The sequence below is a fragment of the Piliocolobus tephrosceles genome, chromosome 10 (assembly GCF_002776525.5).
Source record: "Piliocolobus tephrosceles isolate RC106 chromosome 10, ASM277652v3, whole genome shotgun sequence".
In the NCBI taxonomy this organism is placed as follows: Eukaryota; Metazoa; Chordata; class Mammalia; order Primates; family Cercopithecidae; genus Piliocolobus; species Piliocolobus tephrosceles.
The window spans coordinates 43,639,759-43,664,253 of record NC_045443.1 but is presented as its reverse complement, the minus strand read 5'-3'; the positions used below and the strand labels follow the sequence as shown (position 1 = coordinate 43,664,253).

Here is a 24,495-nt window from a genome sequence, read left to right as displayed (position 1 = left end):
TTGCTAAAACAATTATTAGAAGAAAACACATAGTTGTAAATGCCTATTTTATTAAGAAAAAAAGATTATAAATCAGTCAACCATTACATCTAAGGAGCTAGAAAAAGAACAGCAAACTAAATCCAAAGCTAGAAGAAGGAAGGACATAATAAAAATTAGAACAGAGATGAACAAAAAAGAGAGCAGAATAATAAGAACTCTAAACTCACTAAAAATAAACAAAGTGTTAACTCTTTATGATCACAGATTTAGCATTGAATTCTTAGATTTGACATGAAAAGCATGAGCAATGAAGAAAAAGAGATAGACTGCATAAAAATTAAATTTTTGCACATCAAAATATATTAACACAAAAAAAATGAAAAGACAATCTATAGAATGGAAAAAATATTTGCTAATCATATATCAGATTAGAGTTTAGTATTCAGAATATATAAAGATACATATAAAGAACCCTTACAACTCAACAACAAAAAAACAAACTATCCAATTTTAAAATGGGCAAAGGACATTTCTCCAAAGATGAAAAGTCGTCTTTGGAGAAATACATGAAAACACACTAATACATGAAAAGTCATTCGACTTCACTGATCATTAAGGAAATGTAAATCAAAACCACAATAAAATCACATGCACTTTTTGAAAAATGATGCTTTCATTGCTTTCCTCTGAAGAATCCTTTCAGAACTCATTTTATGTCTTTATTACTCAGACTTTAAGATGAAAGGGTTTAGTAAGGGTTTAACTACAGTGCGCATCACCGAGGCAGTTGCATCTGAGCATGAGTTGTGGGTAGCAGCAAAACTGAGGTACAACCCTGTTCTTCTACAATAAAATAAGGACATATCTGAGGTGAGACACACAGGTGGGAAATGCTTTATACTTTCCCTGAGCTGATGAGATTGTACATATGGATGAAATAATCTTAGAGAAAGAGTAAAAAAACACCAGCAATGGGACCACCACTCAGCAGCACAGTTGTACAATACCTCAGTATGTCTTTGAGAAAGGTATCAGAACAGGCAGGGTGGCCCACTTAATTAAATTCACAGAAAACGTTTGGGATTTCCAAGTCTGTATGTAACAAAGTTTGTCATCTGAGTAAAGGATTGGCATAAGGTCTATATAATTTCATGTATCATCTTACTGTTTCTTTTTAAAATTTTCCAGTGTTACCTAAAACTCTAACTCCTTCCATTGTCCCAACTAATATTTTCCTCTTTAAAAATTATGTCATAAGCATTAAAGTATAGTAAATGAAAAAAAGAAAAAACATGAGATACCACTTCACACACAATAGGATTATTACTTTTTTTTTGAGACGGAGTCTCACTCTGTTGCCCAGGCTGGAGTGCAGTGGTGTGATCCTGGCTCACTGCATCATCCATCTCCCGGGTTCAAGCGATTCTCCTGCCTCAGCCTCCCAAGTAGCTGGGACTACAGGTGCATGCCACCATGCACAGCTAAGTTTTTGTATTTTTAGTAGAGATGGGTTTTCACCAGGATGGTCTCAATCTCCTGACCTCATAATCTGCCCACCTCGTCCTCCCAAAGGGCTGGGATTACAGGCAATGAGCCACTGCACCTGGCCAAGATGATTATTAAAAATAATAATAATAAAAAGTGTTGAGGATATGGAGAAACAAGAATACTTATCCATCATCAGTGGCAATATAAAATGGTACAGCTGCTGTGGAAAACACTCTGGCAGTTACTCAAAAAAGTTAAACACAGAATTACCTTATGACCCAGAAACCTCACTTCTAGGTCTATACTTCAAACAATTGAAAACAGAACTTGAAGATGGCTGAATAACAGCTCTGTTTGGCAGCTTCCTGCAAGATCAACACAGAAGATGGGTGATTTCTGCATCTCCAACTAAGGCACCCTGGTTCATCTCATTGGGAAAGTTAGGTGGTAGGTGCAGCGCATGGAGGGCAAGCAGAAGCAGGGTGGGGCAACACCTCACCCAGGAAGTGCAAGGAGTTGGGGGCCTCCCTTCCCCAGCTAAGTGAGGGACTGTGCTATCCAGGCCACATACTATGCTTTTCCCATGGTTTTTGCAATTCGCAGACCAGGAGATTCTCTGTGTGCATACACCAACAGGGCCCTGGGTTTCAGGCACAAAACTTGGTGGCTGTTCAGGGAGACACTGAGCTAGCTGCAGGAGTTGTTTTGTTGTTTTGTTTTATTTTGTTTTGTTTTGTTTTTCATGCCCCAGTGGCGCCTGGAACCCCAGTGAGACAGAACCATTCACTCCCCTGGAAAGGGGGTTGAAACCAGGGAGCCAAGTGGTCTCACTCAGCAGGTCCCATTGCCATGGAGCCCAGCAAGCTGAGAACCACTGGCTTGAAATTCTCACTGTCAACACAGCAGTCTGAAGTCAACCTGACAGGATTGAGCATGGTAGTGGGAGGGGCATCACCATTACTGAGGTTTGAGTAGGCAGTTTTCCTCTGCCAGTACTAAGGACTAGGCAGAACTCAACACAGCATGGCAAAGCGGCTGTGATCAGATGGCCTCTCTAAATTCCTCTTCACTGGCCAGGGCATCTCTGAAAGAAAGGCAACAGCCCCAGTCAGGGGCTTATAGATAAAACTCCCATCTCACTGCTGAAGAGCACCTGGGGGAAGGGGCAGGTGTGGGTATAGCTTCAGCAGAAATAAACATTCCTGCCTGCCGGCTCTAAAGAGAGCAACAGATCCTGACAAGGAGGGTTCTCCCAGCACAGCACTCCAGCTCTGCTAAAGGACAGACTGCCTCCTCAAGTAGGTCCCTGACCCATGTGCCTCCTAACTGGGAGAGAGCTCCCAACAGGGATTGACAGACACCTCATACAGGAGAGCTCTGGCTGGCATCACACTGGTGCTCCTCTGGGATGAAGCTTCCAGAGGAAGAAGCAGGCAGCAATCTTTGCTTCTATGCAGCCTCTACTGGTGATACCCAGACAAATAGGGTCTGGAAGCTTCTGCAGACCTGCAGAAGAGGGGCCTGACTGTAAGAAGAAAAACTAACAAACAGAAAGCAATAACATTAACATCAACAAGAAGAAGTCCCATGCAGAAACACCATCCACAGGTCACCAATTTCAAAGATCAAAGACAGATAAATCCATGAAGATGAGGAAAAAACAGTGCAAAAAGGCTGGAAATTCCAAAAACCAGAATGCTTCTTCTCCTCCAAATGATCAAAACTCCTCTCCAACAAAGGCACAAAACTAGGCCGAGAATGAGTTTGACAAAATGAAAGAAGTAGGCCTCAGAAGGTGGGTAACAAGAAATCCTGTAAGCTAAAAGAGCATGTCATAACCCAATGCAAGGAAGTTAAGAACCTTGACAAAAGGTTACAGGAACTGCTAACTAGAATAACCAATTTAGAGAAGAACATAAATGACCTGATGGAGCTGAAAAATACAGCACGAGAACTTCGTGAAGCATATATAAGAATCAATAGCCAAATCGATCAAGCGGAAGAAAGGATATCAGAGATTGAAGATCAACATACTGAAATGAGGCGTGAAGACAAAATTAGAGATAAAAGAATGAAAAGGAATGAACAAAGCCTGCTAAAAATATGGGACTATGTGAAAAGACCAAGCCTACAATTGATTGGGGTCACTGAAGGTGACAGGGAGTATGGAACCAAATTGGAAAACACCCTTCAGGATATTATCCAGGAGAACTTCCCCAACCTTGCAAGACAGGCCAACATTCAAATTCAGGAAACACAGGAAACACCACTAAGATACTCTTCGAGAAGAACAACCCCAAGACACATAATCGTCACATTCTCCAAGGTTGAAACGAAGGGGAAAATGTTAAGTGCAGTCAGAGAGAAAGGTCGGGTTACCTACAAAGGGAAGCCCATCAGAATAAGAGCGGATCTTTTGGCAGAAACCCTACAAGCCAGAAGAGAGTGGGGGCCAGTATTCAATATTCTTAAAGAAAAGCATTTTTAACCCAGAATCTCATATTCAAACAAACTAAGCTTCATATGTGAAGGAGAAATAAAATCCTTTACGTACAAGCAAACGCTGAGGGATTTTGTTACCACTAGGCCTGCCTTACAAGAGCTCCTGAAGGAAGCACTAAATATGGAAAGGAACCACCAGCCGCTGAAAAAACATGCCAAGATAAAAAGACCAATGACACTATCAAGAAATTGCATCAACTAATATGCAAAACAGCCAGCTAGCATTATAATGACAGGATCAAATTCACACATAACAACACTAACCTTACATGTAAATGGGCTAAATGCCCCAATTAAAAGACGCAGACTGACAAATTGGATAAAGAGTCAAGACTCATCAGTGAGCCATATTCAGGAGACCCATCTCATGTGCTCATAAAAAAGGGATGGAGGAATATTTACCAAGCAAATGGAAAGCCAAAAAAAAAAAAAAAAAAAAACCAAAAAACAAAACAAAAACAAAAACAAAAAAAACAAAAAACAGGACTTGCAATCCTAGTCTCTGATAAAACAGACTTTAAACCAACAAAGATCAAAAAAGATGAAGAAGTGCATTACATAACGGTAAAGGAATCAATGCAACAAGAAGAGCTAACTATCCTAAATATATATGCACCCAATACAGGAGCACCCTGATTCATAAAGCAAGTTCTTAGAGACCCAAGAGACATTCCCATACAGTAATAGTGGGAGACTTTAGCACACCACTGTCAATATTTGACAGATCAATGAGACAGAAAATTAACAAGGATATCAGAACTTGAACTCAGCTCTGGATCAAGCTGACCTAATAGACATCTACAGAACTCTCCACCCCAAATCAACAGAATATACATTCTTCTCAGCACCACATCACACTTATTCTAAAATTGACCACATAATTGGAAGTAAAACACTCCTCAGCAAATGCAAAATAAAGGAAATCGTAACAGCCTCTCGTACCACAGTACAATCAAATTAGAATTTAGGATTAAGGAACTCATTCGATACCACATAACTACACGGAAACTGAGCAACCTGTTCCTGAATGATTCCTGAGTAAATAATGCAATTAATGCAGAAATAAGTTATTTGAAATCAATGAGATCGACTTACTGGTTGATGTACCAGAGTCTCTGGGACATAGTTAAAGCAGTGTTTAGAGGGAAATTTATAGCACTAAACGCCAGCAGAAGAAAGTGGGAAAGATCTAAAATCCACACCCTAACATCGCAATTAAAAGAACTAGAGAAGCAAAAGCAAACAAATTCAAAAGCAACAGAAGACAAGAAATAACTAATATTAGAGCAGAACTCAAAGAAATAGAGACACAAAAAAACCTTCAAAAAATTAATGAATCCAGGAGCTGGTTTTTTGAAAAGGTTAAACATATATATAAACCATTATCCAGACTAATAAAGGAAAGAGAGCAGAATCAAATAGATGCAATAAAAAATGATAAAGGTGATATCACCACTGATGCCACAGAAATACATACTACCATCAGAGAATGCTATAAACACCTCTATGCAAATACACTAGAAGCCAATATTCAACATTCTTAAAGAAAAGAATTTTCAACCCAGAATCTCATATCCAGCCAAACTAAGCTTCATAAATGAAGGAGAAATAAAATCCTTTACAGACAAGCAAATGCTGAGAGACTTTGTCACCCCCAGGCCTGCCTTACAAGAGCTCCTGAGGAAGCATTAAACATGGAAAGGAAAAACCGGTACCAGCCACTGAAGAAAACATGTCAAATTGAAAGACCAGAGATGCTATGAAGAAACCTCATCAATTAACAAGTAAAATAACCAGCTAACATGATAATGATAGGATTAAATTCAAACATAACAATATTAACCTTACATGTAAATGGGCTAAATGCCCCAATTAAAAGACACAGATTGGCAAACTGGAAAAAGAGTCAAGACCCATTGGCATACTGTATTCAGGACACCCATCTCACATGCAGAGACACATATAGGCTCAAAATAAAGGGATGGAGGAAGATCTACCAAGCAAATGGAAAGCCAAAAAAAAAAAAAAAAAAAGCAGGGGCTACAATGGTAGTCTCTGATAAAACAGACTCTAAACCAACAAAGATCAAAAGAGAATAGGCCACTACATAATGATAAAGGGATCAATTCAACAAGAAGAGCTAACTATCCTAAATATATGTGCACCCAATACAGGAGTACCCAGATTCATAAAGCAAGTCCTTGGAGACTTACAAAGAGATTTAGAGTCCCACACAATAATAATGGGAGACTTTAACCCCCCATTGTCAATATTAGACAGATCAATAAGACAGAAGGTTAACAAGGATATCCAGGAGTTGAACTCAACTCTGGACCAAGTGGACCTAATAGACATCTACAGAACTCTCCGCCCCATATCAACAGAACATACATTCTTCTCATCACCACATCGCACTTATTCTAAAATTGACCACAAAATTATTAGTAAAACACTCCTCAGCAAATGTAAAAGAAGAGAAATCACAACATTCTCTCAGACCACAGTGCAATCAAATTAGAACTCAGGATTAAGAAGCTCACTCAAAACTGCACAACTACATGGAAACTGAACAACCTGCTCCTGAATGAGTACTGGATAAATAACAAAATGAAGGCAGAAATAAAGATGTTCTTTGAAACCAATGAGAACAAAGACACAATGTACTAGAATCTCTGGGACACATTTAAAGCAGTGTATAGAGGGAAATTTATAGCACTAAATGCCCACAAACGAAAGCAGGAAAGAGCTAAAATTGACACCCTAACATCACAATGAAAAGAACTAGAGAAGCAAGAGCAAACAGATTCAAAAGCTAGCAGAAGGCAAGAAATAACTGAGATCAGAGCAGAACTGAAGATTGAGACACAAAAATCCCTTCAAAAAAAATCAATGAATCCAGGAGCTGGTTTTTTGAAAAGATGAACAAAATTGATAGACCACTAGCAAGACTAATAAAGAAGAAAAGAGAGAAGAATCAAATAGATGCAATAAAAAATGATAAAGGGGATATCACCACCGATGCCACAGAAGTACAAACTACCATCAGAGAAGACTATAATCACCTCTATACAAATAAACTAGAAAATCTAGAATACATGGATAAATTCCTGGACACAAACACCCTCCCAAGACCAAACCAGGAAGAAGTGGAATCTCTGAATAGACCAATAACAGGTTTGGAAATTGAGGCAATAATTAATAGCCTACCAACCAACCAAAGTCAAAGACCAGATGGATTCACAGCCGAATTCTACCAGTAGTACAAAGAGGAGCGGGTACCATTCCTTCTGAAACTATTTCAATCAATAGAAAAAGAGAGAATCCTCCCTAACTCATTTTATGAGGTTAGCATCATGCTAATACCAAAACCTGGTAGACACACAACAAAAAAAGAGAATTTTAGGCCAATATTCCTGAGGAACATCAATGTGAAAATCCTCAATAAAATACTGGCAAACCAATTCCAGCAGCACATCACAAAGCTTATCCATCATGTCAAGTTGGCATCCCTGAGATGCAAGGCTGGTTCAACATATGCAAATCAATAATTGTTATCCATCACATAAACAGAACCAATGACAAAAACCACATGATTATCTCAATAGATGCAGTAAAAGCCTTTGACAAAATTCAACTGTTCTTTATGCTAAAAACTCTCAATAAACTAGGTATTGGTGGAATGTATCTCAAAATAATAAGAGCTATTTATGACAAACCCACAGCCAATATCATACTGAATGAGCAAAAATTGGAAGCATTCCTTTTGAAAACTGGCACAAGACAAGGATGCCCTCTCTCACTACTCCTATTCAACACAGTGTTGGAAGTTCTGGCTAGGGCAATCAGGCATGAGAAAGAAATCAAGGGTATTCAATAAGGAAAAGAGGAAGTCAAATTGTCCCTGTTTGCAGATGACATGATTCTATATTTAAAAATCCCCATCATCTCAGCCCCAAATCTCCTTAAGCTGATAAGCAACTTCAGCAAAGTCTCAGGATACAAAATCAATGTGCAAAAATCACAAGCACTCCTATACACCAATAATAGACGAACAGAGAGCCAAATCACAAGTGAACTCCCACTCACAATTACTACAAAGAGAATAAAATATCTAGGAATCCAACTTACAAGGGATGTGAAGGACCTCTGTAAGGAGAACTACAAACACTGCTCGATGAAATAAAAGAGGACACAAACAAATGAAATAACATTCCATGCTCATTGATAGAAAGAATCAATATTGTAAAAATGACCATACTGCCCAAAGTAATTTATAGATTCAATGCTATCCCCATCAAGCTACCACTGACTTTCTTCACAGAATTGGAAAAAAACCACTTTAAAGTTCATAGGGAACTAAAAAAGAGCCCGCATTGCCAAGACAATCCTAAGTCAAAAGAACAAAGCTGGAGGCATCACGCTACCTGACTTCAAACTATACTGCAAGGCTACAGTAACCAAAACAGCATGGTATGGATACCAAAACAGATATATAGACCAATGGAACAAAAACAGAGGTCTCAGAAATAACACCACACATCTACAGCCATCTGATCTTTGACAAACCTGACAAAAACAAGCAATGGGGAAAGGATTCTCTATTTAACAAATGGTGCTGGGAAAACTGGCTAGCCATATGTAGAAAGCTGAAATTGGATCCCTTCCTTACACTGTACACAAAAGTTAACTCAAGATGGATTAAAGACTTAAATGTAAGACCTAACATCATAAAAACCCTAGAAGAAAACCTAGGCAATACCATTCAGGACATAGGCATGGGCAAAGACTTCATGACTAAAACACCAAAAGCAATGGCAACAAAAGCCAAAATAGACAAATGGGATCTAATTAAACTAAGGAGCTTCTACACAGCAAAAGAAACTATCATCAGAGTGAACAGGCAACCTACAGGATGGGAGAAAATTTTTGCAATCTACCCATCTGACAAAGGACTAATATCCAGAATCTACAAAGAACTTAAACACATTTACAAGAAAAAAAAAGAAACAACTCCATCAAAAAGTGGGCAAGGATATGAACAGACATTTCTCAAAAGAAGACATTTATATAGCCAACAAACATATGCAAAAATATTCATCATCACTGATCATCAGAGAAATGCAAATCAAACCACAATGAGACACCATCTCATGCTAGTTAGAATGGCGATCATTAAAAAGTCAGGAAACAACAGATGCTGGAGAGGATGTGGAGAAACAGGAATGCTTTTACACTGTTGGTGGGAGTATAATTAGTTCACTCATTGTGGAAGGCAGTGTGGTGATTCCTCAAGGATCTAGAACTAGAAATACCTTTTGATCCAGCAATCCCATTACTGGGTATATACTCAAAGGATTATAAATCATTCTATGATAAAGACACATGCACACATATGTTTATTGAAGCACTGTTCACAATAGCAAAGACTTGGAACCAACCCAAATATCTATCAGTGATAGACTGGATTAAGAAAATGTGACACATATACACCATGGAATACTATGCAGCCATGAAAAAGGATGAGTTCATGTTCTTTGCAGTAACGTGGATGTAGCTGGAAACCATCATTCTAAGCAAAGTATCACAAGAACAGAAAACCAGACACCAAATGTTCTCACTCATACATGGGAGTTGAACAATGAGGACACATGGACACAGGGAGGGGAACGTCACACACTAGAGTCGGTCAGTGGGTGGGGGTGCTGAGGGAGGGATAGCATTAGGAGAAATACCTAATGTAAATGGCGAGTTGATGGGTGCAGCAAACCAACATGGCACATGTATACCTATGTAACAAACCTGCATATTGTGCACATGTACCCTAGAAGTTGAAGTATAATAAATAAGTAAATAAATAATAAAATCATTTTTAAAAAGAACACATTTATGCAGCCAACAAACATATGACAAAAAGCTTATCATCACTGGTCATTAGAGAAATGCAAATTAAAACCACAATGAGATGTCATCTCATGCCAGTTAACATGGTGATCATTAAAAAGTCTGGAAACAACAGACACTGGAGAGGATGTGGAGAAATAGGAACACTTTTACACTGTTGGTGGGAGTGTAAATTAGTTCAGCCATTGTGGAAGACGGTGTAGTGATTCCTCAAAGATCTAAAACCAGAAATGCCATTTGACCCAGCCATCCCATTACTGGGTTCATACCCAAAAGAATATAAATCATTCTACCATAAAGACGCATGCACACGTATGTTTATTGCAGCACTATTTACAATAGCAAAGACTTGAAACCAACTCAAATGCCCACCAATGATAGACTGGATAAAGAAAATGTGGCACATACACACCATGGAATACTATGCAGTCATAATAAAAGAATGAGTTCATGTCCTTTGCAGGGACATGGATGAAACTGGAAACTGTCATCCTCAGCAAACAAACCAAAACCAAACACCACATGTTCTCACTTATAAGTGGGAGCTGAACAACGAGAACACATGGACACAGGGAGTGGATCATCACACACTGGGGCCTGTTGGGAGGTCGGGAGAGAGGGGAGAGAGAGGATTAGGACAAATAGCTGATGCATGTGGGGCTTAAAACCTAGATGACAGGTTCACAGCTGCAGCAAACCACCATGGCACATGTACACCTATGTAACAAACCTGCATATTCAACATATGTACCCCAGAACTTAAAGTAAAAAAAAAAAAAAAAAGCAGGACTCAAACTACTACTTGCTTATGAATATTCATAACATTCACAATAGCCAAAAGGGGAAAATAACCCAAATGTCCAAGAAGGGATAAATGGATAAACAAATTGTGCTATATAAAATATATATTATTTGGTCACAAAAAAGCATGAAGTGTTAATAGACACTACAACTTGGATGAACCTCAAAAATTATGTTAAATGAAAGAAGCCAGACACAAAAGGTCACCTGTTGTATAATTTCTTGTATATGAAATATGCAGAAAAGGCAAATCTATACAGACAGAGAGCAGAGGAGTGTTTGCTAGGGTATGGGTGGAGAGGGAAACAGGGAATGAGTGCTTGATGAGTGTAGGGCGTTATTCTGGGGTGATGAAAGAATTTTAAAACTAAAGAGAGGTGGCTATTGCACAACACTGTGAGTGCTCTAAATATGACTGAATTGTACACTTTAAAATGGATAACTGTGTGTTATGTGAATCTCATATAAGAAAAAATACCACACAAGTTCTACTCATTAGAGCTTCACCATTATTTGAAAAACTTGAAAAGTTACATTTGTCAGTAAAAGGAAGGAAAGAGCTATTAGTCTTTAAATGTAATTTCAATGACTGTAAACTTTTCAGTCATCTTAAAATTTATTTGACATGTTCTATCAGATATGTATTTGGACAATTTTTTTTCATTAATGGTGGTTCTTAAGACTTTAAGGAGATGATCTAATGATGATCATTAGAATGTCTTGATCAGGAATTGAATGTAGCTGTTTCAAGCATAGGATTAAAACAATGTATTTGTAACATTTCAAGATCCTCCTTCAAACATTTGAAAAGATTTTTTGGAAGTTCTTTTTATTTAAGAAATTCACTGTTTAACATATCTATCCTCTAATACATTTTGTTAATTTTTCTTATCATTATTACATAGTATAAGGATGTTTCATTTTTTTTTTTACCAAATGCCATACTGGAATTAATCCTAATTACTTCCAAATTTATAAATATACTAACTAAATAAGATTATTTTCTATGTGTACCATGATATGAAAAATGTTAAAAAGTTAAGAAGTATCTGCACCTCAAAATAAATTCAATATTGTACCTTTTATTGCTAAGTCTTATATTCCCAAGTAGATCAAAATTTGCTCAAGAAATGTGATGATGCCTTCAATCGCATATTCTTATATTTTCCATAACAAACAGTGTGAGTAGCTCAATAAATCCCTGTTGAACTGAACTGTATCACAAGTTAAATATTCCACTCTGTGAGGCTGGTGTAAGCCTGGCCTTGAGCTGTTTACTTTTCAACAAGCATAACACCATATCCAGAAAGACTTATGGTAAATATTTGACTGTCTAGAAAATCTCAGGAGCTCTCTTACTTTTATTCACTTTCAACTGTGGTCTTCCTAGTTCCCCACGCCACCAGAAGGCTTGTGTGCCTTAGGCTGGAGCCACGTGTGCTCATGATTGTTGACTGAAGTTGTGACCCGTCGTGGAACATTAGCCTTAAACTGGTGTTGTCATGGGACCATGGACAATCTATTCAATAAACAGGAAAACGAGATTGCTCCTCCACGGAATTGAAAATCAAATGGAGATGAAACAGTCTATTTTATAGGGATCTGAAAAATACCTCCTATTTCAACACTCTCTCCTTGTGAAGAAGAAAAAAAAACCTGTGTGTTTTGATTTGCTCGCTTGTTTCTCATTGAAAAATAAATCAGAAGTTCCACCTTAACCAAAATTGGAAATTAACTGTATTTGCATGCTCCACTGCCAGAAACCATGCCAGGTGTTTTCTTCTCCTGACACAACAGAAGCAGGTGGGGAGGATCTCAACTGAGGCAGGAGGAAGGGGATATGCCAGGCCAGGTTTAAATGTGGGTATGAATTTCTATGAAGTTTATGTGGTCATTTTGAAATAAAACTTCATTATTTACCCTGTTTACAAGAGTTTTTTAGAATTATACAGAATAAATAATAGCTCATAGAACAAGAAAGGACAAATGAGGACTAACTGAGATTATTGCCAAGTCTCAAGGCTATTTTTACTCACAGAATGAGAGAGGAAGGAGTCAGGATATATGGGCTCAATCTCTTTAAGTGTCCAGCATTTCCACCAAGGGGCTCTGCACAAACCTCAGAAGCATATACCTAGTTAAAGCCTAGTTAAAGCCAGCCACATGCACTTATTTCTAGAGAGAATGTCTCAAACTGAACATGCATTTACCATTTTTCTATTCACATTTTCTTTGGTCCTCATAGCAGGAACACATGCTGTGCTGTACATCACGGCTGCTTGGCCCTAGGGAATCAGGCCCCTAAAACTGTCTTTGTTGCCCATGGAGTTGCATCTAACACCAAGCTATTTCTGGGATTTTTGAGAGTAAAGTAGCTTATTACTGAGATATTAACTGAAGGGGAGGCCGAGAATGGAAGAGGAAAGTGTGTTAAGCCAATGGCACTAACCTTTAGCTGACCAGGAGAAGAAAATGAGAAATGATTTCCACGAAGCTGAGGACATTACTCTTGAGTCATAGTCTCCTTCCTATGCCATCCACATTTTACCAAAAGGAGAAGGAGGGGTGAGGGAATGTTAGGAGCCATAAATAATTTTTTTCTGTTTCTGAAATCCAAGGTTTTCCAGCAAGCATATTTCAGTCTAAGATGTGCTCCCTTTCGAACAGGGAGACATTGAACATAGCGTGCTGGATGGGGGAAGCAGTGTAGAAACCATAGCTGATTCCTCTGCTTTACGGATGCCAATGCTGTCCATTGTTTCAATTCACAAAATAAGTTGATGTGAGAAACCTGGGATTCTTGGCCTTCAGACCTCTTCTCTTTCCACCTCACCACATTCCGTAATCAATGACAAATTTCAATCCTAAAATGCATCTTAAACAGGGAGCTTTTCTATTTTCATTAACCAGAACTTCACAAAGGGAAGAAAAATACCAGGGAGCTAAACAACAAATTAATTATATTTATATAAATCCATCCACCAAAACCTGATTTTATTTACAGTCTGTGCTTGCCTAACTACTCTTGTGTGATTATGTAACTCACATTATTGTTTATCAACATGTGTTAAGATAGAACTTTCTGTATTTTATTAACCCTGAAGTTTTCAGAATAATGTTATAAATGTTGACAGTATTTGTAGAGGTTAAGATAAATTGGTGCAGTTTAGATAGTATGATAACCAGGAACCAAAAAATACTCAAATCCCATTCTATCAACCCACCCTCTTCCCTACATGCTCCTGAGGAACCGAACAGCTGATGAACCCATCCTACTAAAAGTCCATCAGAGTCCTTAGATGCCAGCAAAGAGCATTCTGTCTTAGACTTGGGGGATCTACTTTACCAGGCCTAAATAAAGTGTTCTACCTCTCATTACAAATTAAAATCTGAGAACCAGCATGTTCAGACAATCTCCAGGGAGAGTTGTTGAATCTATACAAAAGATCTTGGCTTAACAGGGTCTCTCAGAGATGTAAGGGCAGAGGCAGAGTAGAAGAGCATGTTCCTGAATATGAATTGCCTTTTAAGGCAGCGACCTTGCCCGTCAGTGAACATGGTATAAGATGTTTATATAGTGTAACTAAGGTGCAAGACATGGGAAATCTGAAATCAATATATGAATTTAACTTGAGATTGCCTCAGGGCCTTACTGGCAAGGGTTCAGATTGGAGAAAACCGCTAAGCACAAACTTTCTTGGCCAATTCCTGCCTGTCTGACTCTAATGTCAAAGAGAAAATGTGTCTTAGTCTAGCTCACCCAGAGTTTGGCAGGATATTTACACCACTCTGGATCTGGAACAATAGCAACAGTGAACTTTCCCTTTGAGTACCCCCAGGTCAAAGCTTATCTTCCAGGAGAGCACTCAAGTTAATCATTGGCAGCACATTCTATTCTCCAAGTCAAAAGCAAGCAATTCCCCCCTAGTCTTCACTAAATATTCCTGGAAAACCTCTACTCCCAGTTGGTTTCACAAGTCCTTGCTGTTAAAAAAAAAAAATCAAACGTGGGGGTTTGACAAAAACAGTAGATTGAAACTGAATCATAGAAGTTTTTAGCATTCTAGTTATTTTTTTCTTCTTAATTTTTTGCATTATTTCAATTTGGAAAAAAATAAAAAATACATATATATAAATGCATGTAAAGCAGTGAGATTTACAGGGACCCTAAAGTTGTTTGTTAATCGCCATGATACCTAGGCTTCCAACTTTCAACTATACAAACATTGCTTTCCATTTGGTACATTTACTGGTCACTTACTATGTTCAAGGTACTAATCTGTAAGAAGTATTGTGAGGAGTATAAAGATAATCAAGACCCACTGTAGTCTCTTGAGAATCTTACTATCAAGTAAGAGAGACAAAAAACACCACAAACAATAATATAAAAGCTGCTAAGGCAGTTTATCCTAACATTAAAAGACCATACTTCGGAGTCATAACTACTGGGTTTAAATCCCACTTCAGTCATGTATTCGCCTGTGAAACTTCAGCAAAGATATTGACTATTCTGAGCCTCAGTGTCCTCACCTGTAAAGTAGAAGTAATTTAAAAAAGTATCAAAATTATGGTTTTTTAAGGGTTAAATGATATTTTTTTTCCATTCTCCAAGTTAAAATGGCTGGTTCATATTAAGAACTCAATAAATTTAGCTATAATTATGTAAAAGGTGGCATGAACAAAAATATATGAATACAGATATGTGCTTAAAAGACAGCCCCTGCAATCACTGAACAAGTCCAATTCTTGGCCCTCTTTTGATAGGTGACAGAGAAAGAGAGAGAGAGAGAGATAGAATAGACAGAAAGATTAATAGACAAATAGATAATAAAATATGAAAACCAGCTGGCTTTCACCCAATAGAACTTTGGGAGATAATTATCTCACATTATTACATAAAGAAAAATTGAATTCGTTTAAATTACAGCTAGTGTCCATCTTTCTTTTCCTAATTCCCTGTCTAGGGCAGTGCTAGTTGTTTGATTGCCCCCACAGTGGAATATTTCCTTCTTCTTTCTTTGACTGGAATGCCCTTTGGGGTGAAGATTCTAAGGCCAGGTCCACACTAAAAGCAAAAATAAACATGAGAGTCTTTTAAGTAAAATATTGATATAAAAAGCCCATCAAATCAGTACACTAAAAAAGAGTGAATAATTCCCAAAAGTCTAGAATTCCCAAATCTCAACAATAATGCTGGAATGAACTATTTATTTTTAAGAAATAGTTAAAAATGCTGGAATGAACTATTTATTTTTAAGACATTTTTAAGAAAGATCTAATTAGTATAAATTATCATTGTTGGTTAATTCATTTATTAAAAAATTATTTACTGAATACTTATAGTATGCCAGGTGTTGTTATAAGTATCAAAGATAGAACAGAACAAAACACAATAAAAACCCCTGTTTTTATAAAATTAATATTGGCAATTCAATATCATTGGGTTGCCTATGTGCTTAGAATGATCTTTGTAGCACCATAGGGAATACTAACAATATAAATGTTACTGAGTATTGATCTCCTGGTGCTTTATATCTCAGTAAGCCACGGAGGTGGAGTGAAAATAAGATTTGTTCATATGAAGGGGCCCATTGCAATGTAAAGCAAAGCAATCAATGCAAGACAAGAGTTTAAGGCAAAACAAGTGGCTCAGGGTATCACAGTTCAAAAAACCTGAATGTGCTTTGTACTTAGTAGGCATATTTGAAAAGTAAATTCTTCTTTTTGCAAGCAGAGTTTTTGAAAAACAATTTTGTGGAAGTTGAGAAGGACCAAGAAAAATTAGAAAAACGGTAGAATATACATAATCGAAATAAGGTGGGTTACAGTGTCTCTATTATTGCTTATCTATTTGCTTGCTCAAAGAAGAATACTCTATAATTTACTAAAACTGGGAGTAAAATAGCACTTTGTGGGTCCTGAAACTTTGATGTAACCTTGTTATTTAAACTCATATTGTCAGTTACAGATTAATATTGACTAAGGCATTCAAATTACACAAAATTGTATTTTATGTAGCCAAGTAAAGTGACTGCCAAATGCGTTGGATTGATGTCCAAGTTTAGACCATAGACAACTTGCAGACTGCCTGACACTAAACTTACTTGATTAAATTTTCCACTCTCACTGTTTTCCAATAATGGTTTCTAAACTACCTTATTCATGTAGTTAAAAAGGCAACGAAAACAATATTTTTTGGTGGGAGGGCAGAGTATGAGTGAAGCTGTTTTGTTTCTGCTTTCTTAATCTTTTCTTCCTTTTTTTTCCCCTAAGCTCAGAACGTCATTTCCAAGATTTAGTTTATAAAAAGAGGTAAATTCAAGTATTTCTAATGATGGAGGCAGATGGATGGGGCTTGCTATTATGTTTTCCAAGCTTGTTAAAAGCCAGGACTGAGGGATGGCATTATGGTTTATAATCAACAATTCTAAGAACTAGAACTTTTCTGTATGGAATCTTGTTTGGCAGTTTTATCTTTTTCCACAACTATAAAAACTTACTGCTTTCTGATACATTAACATGTTTATTTTAAACATTTTTCAGCATGCTTGTTTCCTCAAATACATGCTTCCTTTCCTTACTGCACTTACAATCTTTTGACAGAAACAAATGCACTAATTGTTTAAGATCATAATCTAAAGCGCAACTGCTAGGTGTGACCCAAGTTTGAAACTCTCAAACTTCTAAATTCCAAGTGAAAAATGATTATATTCTGGGTAGAGTTGCCCCTAAACACTTTTATACACAAGATGACCAAGTATACATCACAGATCAGTAGTTAAATAGCTACACTTAAAGCCCTGGAAATGAATATTGAAGAAACCCAGTTTGCATATTAAGAAAAAGGGAACTAGCATGTATTTTAGAAGAAAGGTCTAGTAAGCCACGCAATCTAGCTTTTTAGGAAAATTGCTATTTTAAACATGGGCTACATTCAACTGAGTTCAACCACAATTACTCATGGATTTAATGACAATCAACAAATAGGCAATGATCACAGCTCCATTAGAGTAGCTGCTAAACATACCTAGAGGTAAACCAGAATGTGAGATAAAAATTGACCTGCTGTCCAATATGAGACAGAAGTCCTTAGGGCCCCTGCAAAGAGCTATGCAAAATCTACAAAGTTTGTGGCAGCAGATGGAGGGGCTTTCTTAAGTCACAATAGTGTGTCCTATATCACAACAGTGGTATTCAATAGATAGTGCCACCATTGTAACTAACTATATAAATCGTTAGCAAGTTATTCAAATGTTTGAAATTTGAGGAGGAAAAGAGAAGGTTGAAAATATATGCATGGGGCCAGCAAACATGCTGTGACCCTCAGCATATTCCTTTATACTGGTGGCCAATGACACTGGAAATTCTCCAGAAAACCAATCTCTCCACTTCAATTTTGGAAGGTGCTCTCATAAATGAGGCATTTTCCTCTAAGAACTAACTCCCGCTTAGCTTTTAGAATTTCTATTCTTAATTCTTATAAACCAGTTTTAAATAGTTATTCACTATACATAAAATGTATTTGCTGACAGCCTAGTAATTCTCTAAATGATGTCACCAAATCCTCAGACAGAACCAAACCTCTAAAAGAACCTCCTCATTTCAACAGACAGAATGCGAGCCCATTGGAATGCCAACAGCTGTGGCCAAAACAAATATCATTTCTTCTAAAATTAGTGTGCTTCTATTACAGTGTCTTTGGGCTCTTGCAGGGGAGGGGTCCCGGCTGTTCTTCAACACTTCCCCAGACAGTTAATATACTGACAGTTATACAGAGTTTGTCCCTGCAATAAGTCTGGTATGATTAATTGACTCACAGCACTGCTTGTGTACAGAAAAACAACACTGTTGACAGTGATTGCTAAATGCCAAAATTTTAAAAGACTATATATGACAGATAGCCCGTTCTGCCTTGTGAATTAACTGCCTAGACGAGTTGGGAGTGGGTGAAAATGAGGAATGAAAAAGTGGAAGAGGTAAAGAGTAATTATTTACTTTTCACTGTGCATAGAACACTATATATTATGCAGCAAAATGAACTTAACATATGTTCCATAAACTGCATGTAATCTATTGGGTAAAACAACCTGAAACCCGTAAAAAAGACCTTAGGACACATCAAAGCAACATTCTAATGAATGTCTCTACAAGCACTACTTTACACTCTCAAGGATGGTTCTCAACCAGAAACAATGTTACACACCACAGGCATTTGGAAATTGTCTAGAGATATTTTTGGTTGTCACAGCTGAGGAGGATGAGATTTACTGGCATGTAGCCAGTAGAGGCCAGAGATGCTGCTCAACATCCTACAATGCACAGAACAAGCCACTGACAGATACTTATCTGACCCAGAATGTCAATACTGCCGAGATTGAGGGATCCTGCTCTAAAAACAGTACTATCCAGTAAAAATTTAATGTGAGCCACATATGTCTTTTTAAAATTTCTAACTGTTTTATTGTGAAATATAGAAAAAAGAAATGGGAAATTAAATTAATATTTTATTTAACCTAATATATCCAAAATATTATAATTTCAACATGGAATCAATATTTTTAAAATTATTCAGGTATTTTATATTCTCATTATTTTGGTACCAATTCTTCAAAATCCACTGTCTTTTACATGTATAGCATACCTCATTTCAGGTTAACCACATTTCAAGTGGCTAATGGCTACCCTATTGTAAAGTGTGTTTCTCAAGGTTTAGAAATAGATATTTCACTTTGTTGTTCATGAAAGAAGTCCTCTCCCAAGCTTACACCAAAGATTTTTCTAGTTCTAAACAAGTGCCATGACAGACAAAATTGAAGATGCTGTTTCGAAAGCCTCAAAGGGTGATACGTAAGGAGCAAGTGGATTTAAAAAAAGAGTTGTCTACCACAGGCTGATGAATATTGACTTTATTAACTGAATGGTAAATGAAATCGAATAGGAAACAGGCGAAGAGCATTGCTGAATGCTTGGAATATAGAGCACATGAGTCCACTTACCCACAACATCTGAATTCTTCAGAAAGTATTAAAACTGGTTATCTAACAGAAATATTGTAAGTCTTAAAGACTCTTTTTCTTCCACACAAAATGTAAAACAACTTTGGAATAACAAATTAAAAAGGTTCAAGTCCCAGATCAGTCAGCAACACTTATTTAGCGAACACTGTACATGGACCATGATATTATGCAATAAAAGGGGATTAAAAACAGCTCCTTTGAGTTGCTTACAATCTGCCTGGGGAATAAAGAAATGATAACATATGAAAACAATTTTAGGTCATTTACCATGCAACATTTTACTGACTGCTTCTATAAACGCTACTTTATACTCTGGGGTGTTTTTAAATAAGATAGTTCCCTTTGTTAATGTAGAAATAGCTGAATATCACCGAAATCTATTAAAATTTACTGCCCCTGAATCAGTCTGCTAAGCCAATTACAAACAATTGAATGCAGATTTGTTTTGGAGCACACAAGTATAATTAGTTAAATCATTTTTTACTCTTTTAAAAAAGTTCCTCATGTTATATTTTCAGAAAGGGGAAATTTCATGGTGAGATTTCATAAAAATTTTGACCATACGAATGTCACAAAATAGAGAAATCATTCTTTCTCACCTCTATTCTCAAATTGTAAATAGATTCAGATGTGTATACAGCAATGGCACCTTTATGAGGTAACAGGTGAAACCACACTTTAACGAGGATTGGAGGACCCAAACCACAAGATCACGTTTGTGTCTTCTTTTGTCCTGAGTTTAATGCCGAATAGATCCTGAAAGTGGAACACACACTGTTATTTGCATATATTTTCTAGCATTTTTGTAAGCAAGACAAGAGTCTGAGCCTAGTTCTTAGAACTTTTAGCCAAGTACAGAAATAGTTGTGAATGTGGGCAAAAAGGATATTCACTGATTGGAAAAATCATCTCAAACATCTAGCTAGGCAAAGATAGCTAGAAATATTAGATCTGTGCCAAGTGTGCCTGAAATTCCTTCCACTTAATCACGTTTTAATTCAATGTTTCATATGCTGTTTTCTAAATGAATAGAATTAGTAGCTGCAAATAATGAAAATCACAATTGGGTAAATGGTCAGACTTTAACTCTTTAAGGTTTAAAATTTTTCTTTACAATTCAAGAATGAAAAACAAATAATTATCCTCAGCAAACTAACACAGGAACAAAAAACCAAACACCACATGTTCTCACTTATAAGTGGGAGCTGAACAGAGAGAACACATAGACACAGGGAGGGGAACGACACACTGGGGCCTGTCGGAGGGGAGGAAGAACCTTAGGAAAAATAGCTAATATATGCTGGGCTTAGTACCTAGGTGATGGGTTGATAGGTGCAGCAAACCACCATGGCACATGTTTACCTGTGTAACAAACCTGCACATCCTGCACATGTACCCCAGAACTTAAAATAAAAATAAAAATTTTAAAAATGGGACAAAGGACATGAATAGACATTCTTCCAAAGAAGATATATAAATGGCCAATAAGCACATGAAAAGATGCTCAACATCACTAACAATTATAGGAGATTAAAAAAAAAAAAAAAAAAAAAAAACTCTAGCGTGACATCAGCAAAATGGCTGGCTACAGACACCTGGCCCTCATTCCCCCAACAAGAAAGGACAAAAGCAATGAAAAAACATTTAACATTTGAATGGAGTGTTGAAAGGAGTGTGCTGGAGTGCAGTGGGGATGTAGAGAGACAGCTGTGGTAATTGGAAGCACAGAGGAAACTGTGGATGCAAAGTCTGCAACCTCATCTCCCTCACCCCCATCAGATCAGTCCGTAAATAGGAGGACTTCCCTTTTTGGGAAAAGGTAAGCACAAGATCCCCACCAGTCCCCATTGCCAGTGCAGACACCTACAGTTCTTACTGCAGGAGAATCCCACAGCACTTGCAAGCCCTGAGTCCAGTTTGGAGAGCTGCCAGAAATTCACAAAGCTGCATTGCTCCGGATTAGGAGGGTAAGATGAGCACCCCCCACCCTTCACGCACTGCCTGTGAGTCAAGCTACTATAGCACCATACCATCTGGAGATCAGTGCCACCTCTGGAGTGTGCGCTCCTCTGGGATCAAGTAGCCAGTGCACTTCTCTATCAATGGGGCTCCATCTTTATTCTGCAAGCTCAGAAGTGTGGCTGAACACCACCAACCCAGCTTTGCAGAATGTAGGCCCAGGATCAGCTGCAACTCTGGCCCTGTACAACAGCAAGACCAACTCCTGCTATCTGCACTTCCAGATAGAGGAATAGTTTGGCAGTCCTACCCAGGGCAAACCCACCCTAGAGCCAGCCAAACTAATGCTTGCCATCTCTCCCAATCAGGAGGGGTCTCTGAGTCACTGAGCAGATAACATACCCATAGGCTAGTGGTAAAGGTGCATACCCACATCCAGGGCCTGAGAAACAGCCTCATGGCACCTTCCAGACATGCCCCTGATGTACCCAAAGTCTGCACACCAACAATCAGGGTCTGAGTAAAGTCTTATAGACATCCCCTAGCAATGCTCCTCCAAGCCAGCTGAGCAGCTCTGTGGCCCACATTCTGAGCCTGAGAAACAACTCCACAGACTTCCCATGGTGGGCACACCACCCAGGCCAGCAAAGAAGCTGTGTGCATATGCCCCTGGCATTAGAAACAGCCTACAGACCAACCCCAGCAAACATGCCCCCCGGACAGCCAAGCAACCACGTGCCTGTACCCCTGGCCAGAGTAACATTCCCAACCCTAGTGGCCAGAACCCAAGCTGGCCACCATGTGCTCACATGCTCCTTTGACTTGAGAAATAACTCAGCTAGTCCACCATGGCAAAGCCACATCACCATCACCACAAAATCTCAGGCTAGGCCACTGAGAAAGTCACAAATGTCACTGGCGTGAATTATGGCTGAAGGAACTACACAGAGACTACACTACTACATCTACCTGAAACCAAAACCAATGTACCCCATTGAACCAGCACCCTAAGTCCCGTTTATAATCAGTCTTTCCCTATAAAATCTATTCTATAAAATTGGAACAGGCAACTCATCCACCAGATGCATAAAAATCAATATAGGAGCACATCAAACATAAAAAAGCAAGAAAACATAATGCCTCCAAAGCAATATAATAATTTTTAAGTAACAGAACACAATCATAATATATGAAATGCCAGACAATGAGTTCAAGTTAATAATCTTATGAAACTCAGTAAGATACAAAAAATACAAAGAGACAAATCAATGAAATCAGGAAAATAATTCATGATTTGAATGACAAATTTAACAAAGAGATATATGATTAAAAAAAAAAAAAACACGGTGGCTCACGCCTATAATCCCAGCACTTTGGGAGGCCGAGGCAGGTGGATCACCTGTGGTTGGGAGTTCAAGACCAGCCTGACCAACATGGAGAAACCCCATCTCTACTAAAAAATACAAAATTAGCCAGGCATGGTGGTGCATGCCTGCAATCCCAGCTACTTGCAAGGCTGAGGCAGGAGAATTGCTTGGACCTGGGAGGCGGAGGCTGTGGTGAGCCAAGATTGCAACATTGTACTCCAGCCTGGGCAACAAGAGCAAAACTCAAAAAAAAAAAAAAAAACCAAACAAACAAAAAAAAACAAAACTTAGAGCTGAATAATTCAACAAATGAAATTTTAAAAATCAATAGCTCCAACAATGAAAGAGACCAAGCAGAAGAAACAATTTCTAAACTTGAAGATAGATCTTTTGAAATGACACAGGCCAGGCAGACAAAAATAAAAATAAAAAGAATGAAGAAAGCCTATAGGATTTATGGGACACCATTAAGCAAAGCAAACAAATATTCTCATTATAGGTGTTCCAGAAGGAAAAGAGAAGGGAAAATATGTAGAAATCATATTCAATGAAATAATAGCCAAAAACTTCCCAAGTCTTGGGAGAGAAATGGACATCCAGATCCAGGAACCTCAAAGAACCCCAACAGATTTAACCCGAATAGGTCCTTATATTTAAATTTTTCAAAGGTAAGAGACAAAATAAAATTCTAGAAAATAAAAGCGTCAAGTCACATATAAAGGAATCCCCATTAGACCAGCAACATATTTCTCAGCAGAAACCATTCAGGCTGGGAGAGAATAGGCTGATATATACAAAGTACTGAAAGGAAAAAACAAAAACAAAAAACTGTCAGTCAAGAATATTATACCCAGCAAAGCTATCATTTCAAAATAAAGGAGAAATAAAATATTTTACAGACAAGCAAAAACTAAAGGAATTCATTGTCATTAGACCAGAATTGCAATGACTATTCAATGGAGTCTTATATCTGAAAGTGGAGAAAAAGAAAACCAACATCGTGAAAAAAAGCAAAACAATAAAATTTATGGATACAGCCAATACACAAAAGAAAAAGAGAAAGAAATCAAATCTTGTCACCACAGAAAGCCACTCAATCACAAAAGTAAGCATAAAATTGGAAGCAAGAAACAAAAATTATACAAAACAACTACAAAATAATCAAGAAAATGATAGGCGTAAGTTCTCACGTATCAATAATAACCTTAGGTATAAGATTTAATTTCCCCACTTAAAAGCTATAGATGGGCTAAATTGATATTTTTTATTAATAAAAGACTCAATGATATGCTACCCACAAGAAATTCACCTCATCTATAAAGATACGTATAGACTGAAAGTGAAGGGATGGAAAAAGATATTCCATACAGCCAGAAGCCAAGAGCAAGCCAATATAGCTATATTTATATCAGATAAAACAGACTTCAAGTCAAAAGCCATAAAAATAGACAAAGACATTATATAATAATAAAATGATC

General features: G+C 37.6%; 2 long non-coding RNA genes across 2 annotated transcripts in view; both read right to left on the bottom strand.

Annotated features, from left to right (window-relative positions):
- Positions 1-24,495, bottom strand: part of LOC111555282 — a 481,645-nt gene that overhangs the window by 269,441 nt on the left and 187,709 nt on the right. The gene's annotated exons all lie outside the window — the stretch shown is intronic.
- LOC111555281 overlaps positions 1-24,495 on the bottom strand; it is a 220,675-nt gene that overhangs the window by 89,813 nt on the left and 106,367 nt on the right. The window contains exon 10 of the long non-coding RNA XR_002735480.2: positions 20,291-20,447. This is a non-coding gene — a long non-coding RNA (uncharacterized LOC111555281). The remainder of the gene's footprint in view (positions 1-20,290; positions 20,448-24,495) is intronic.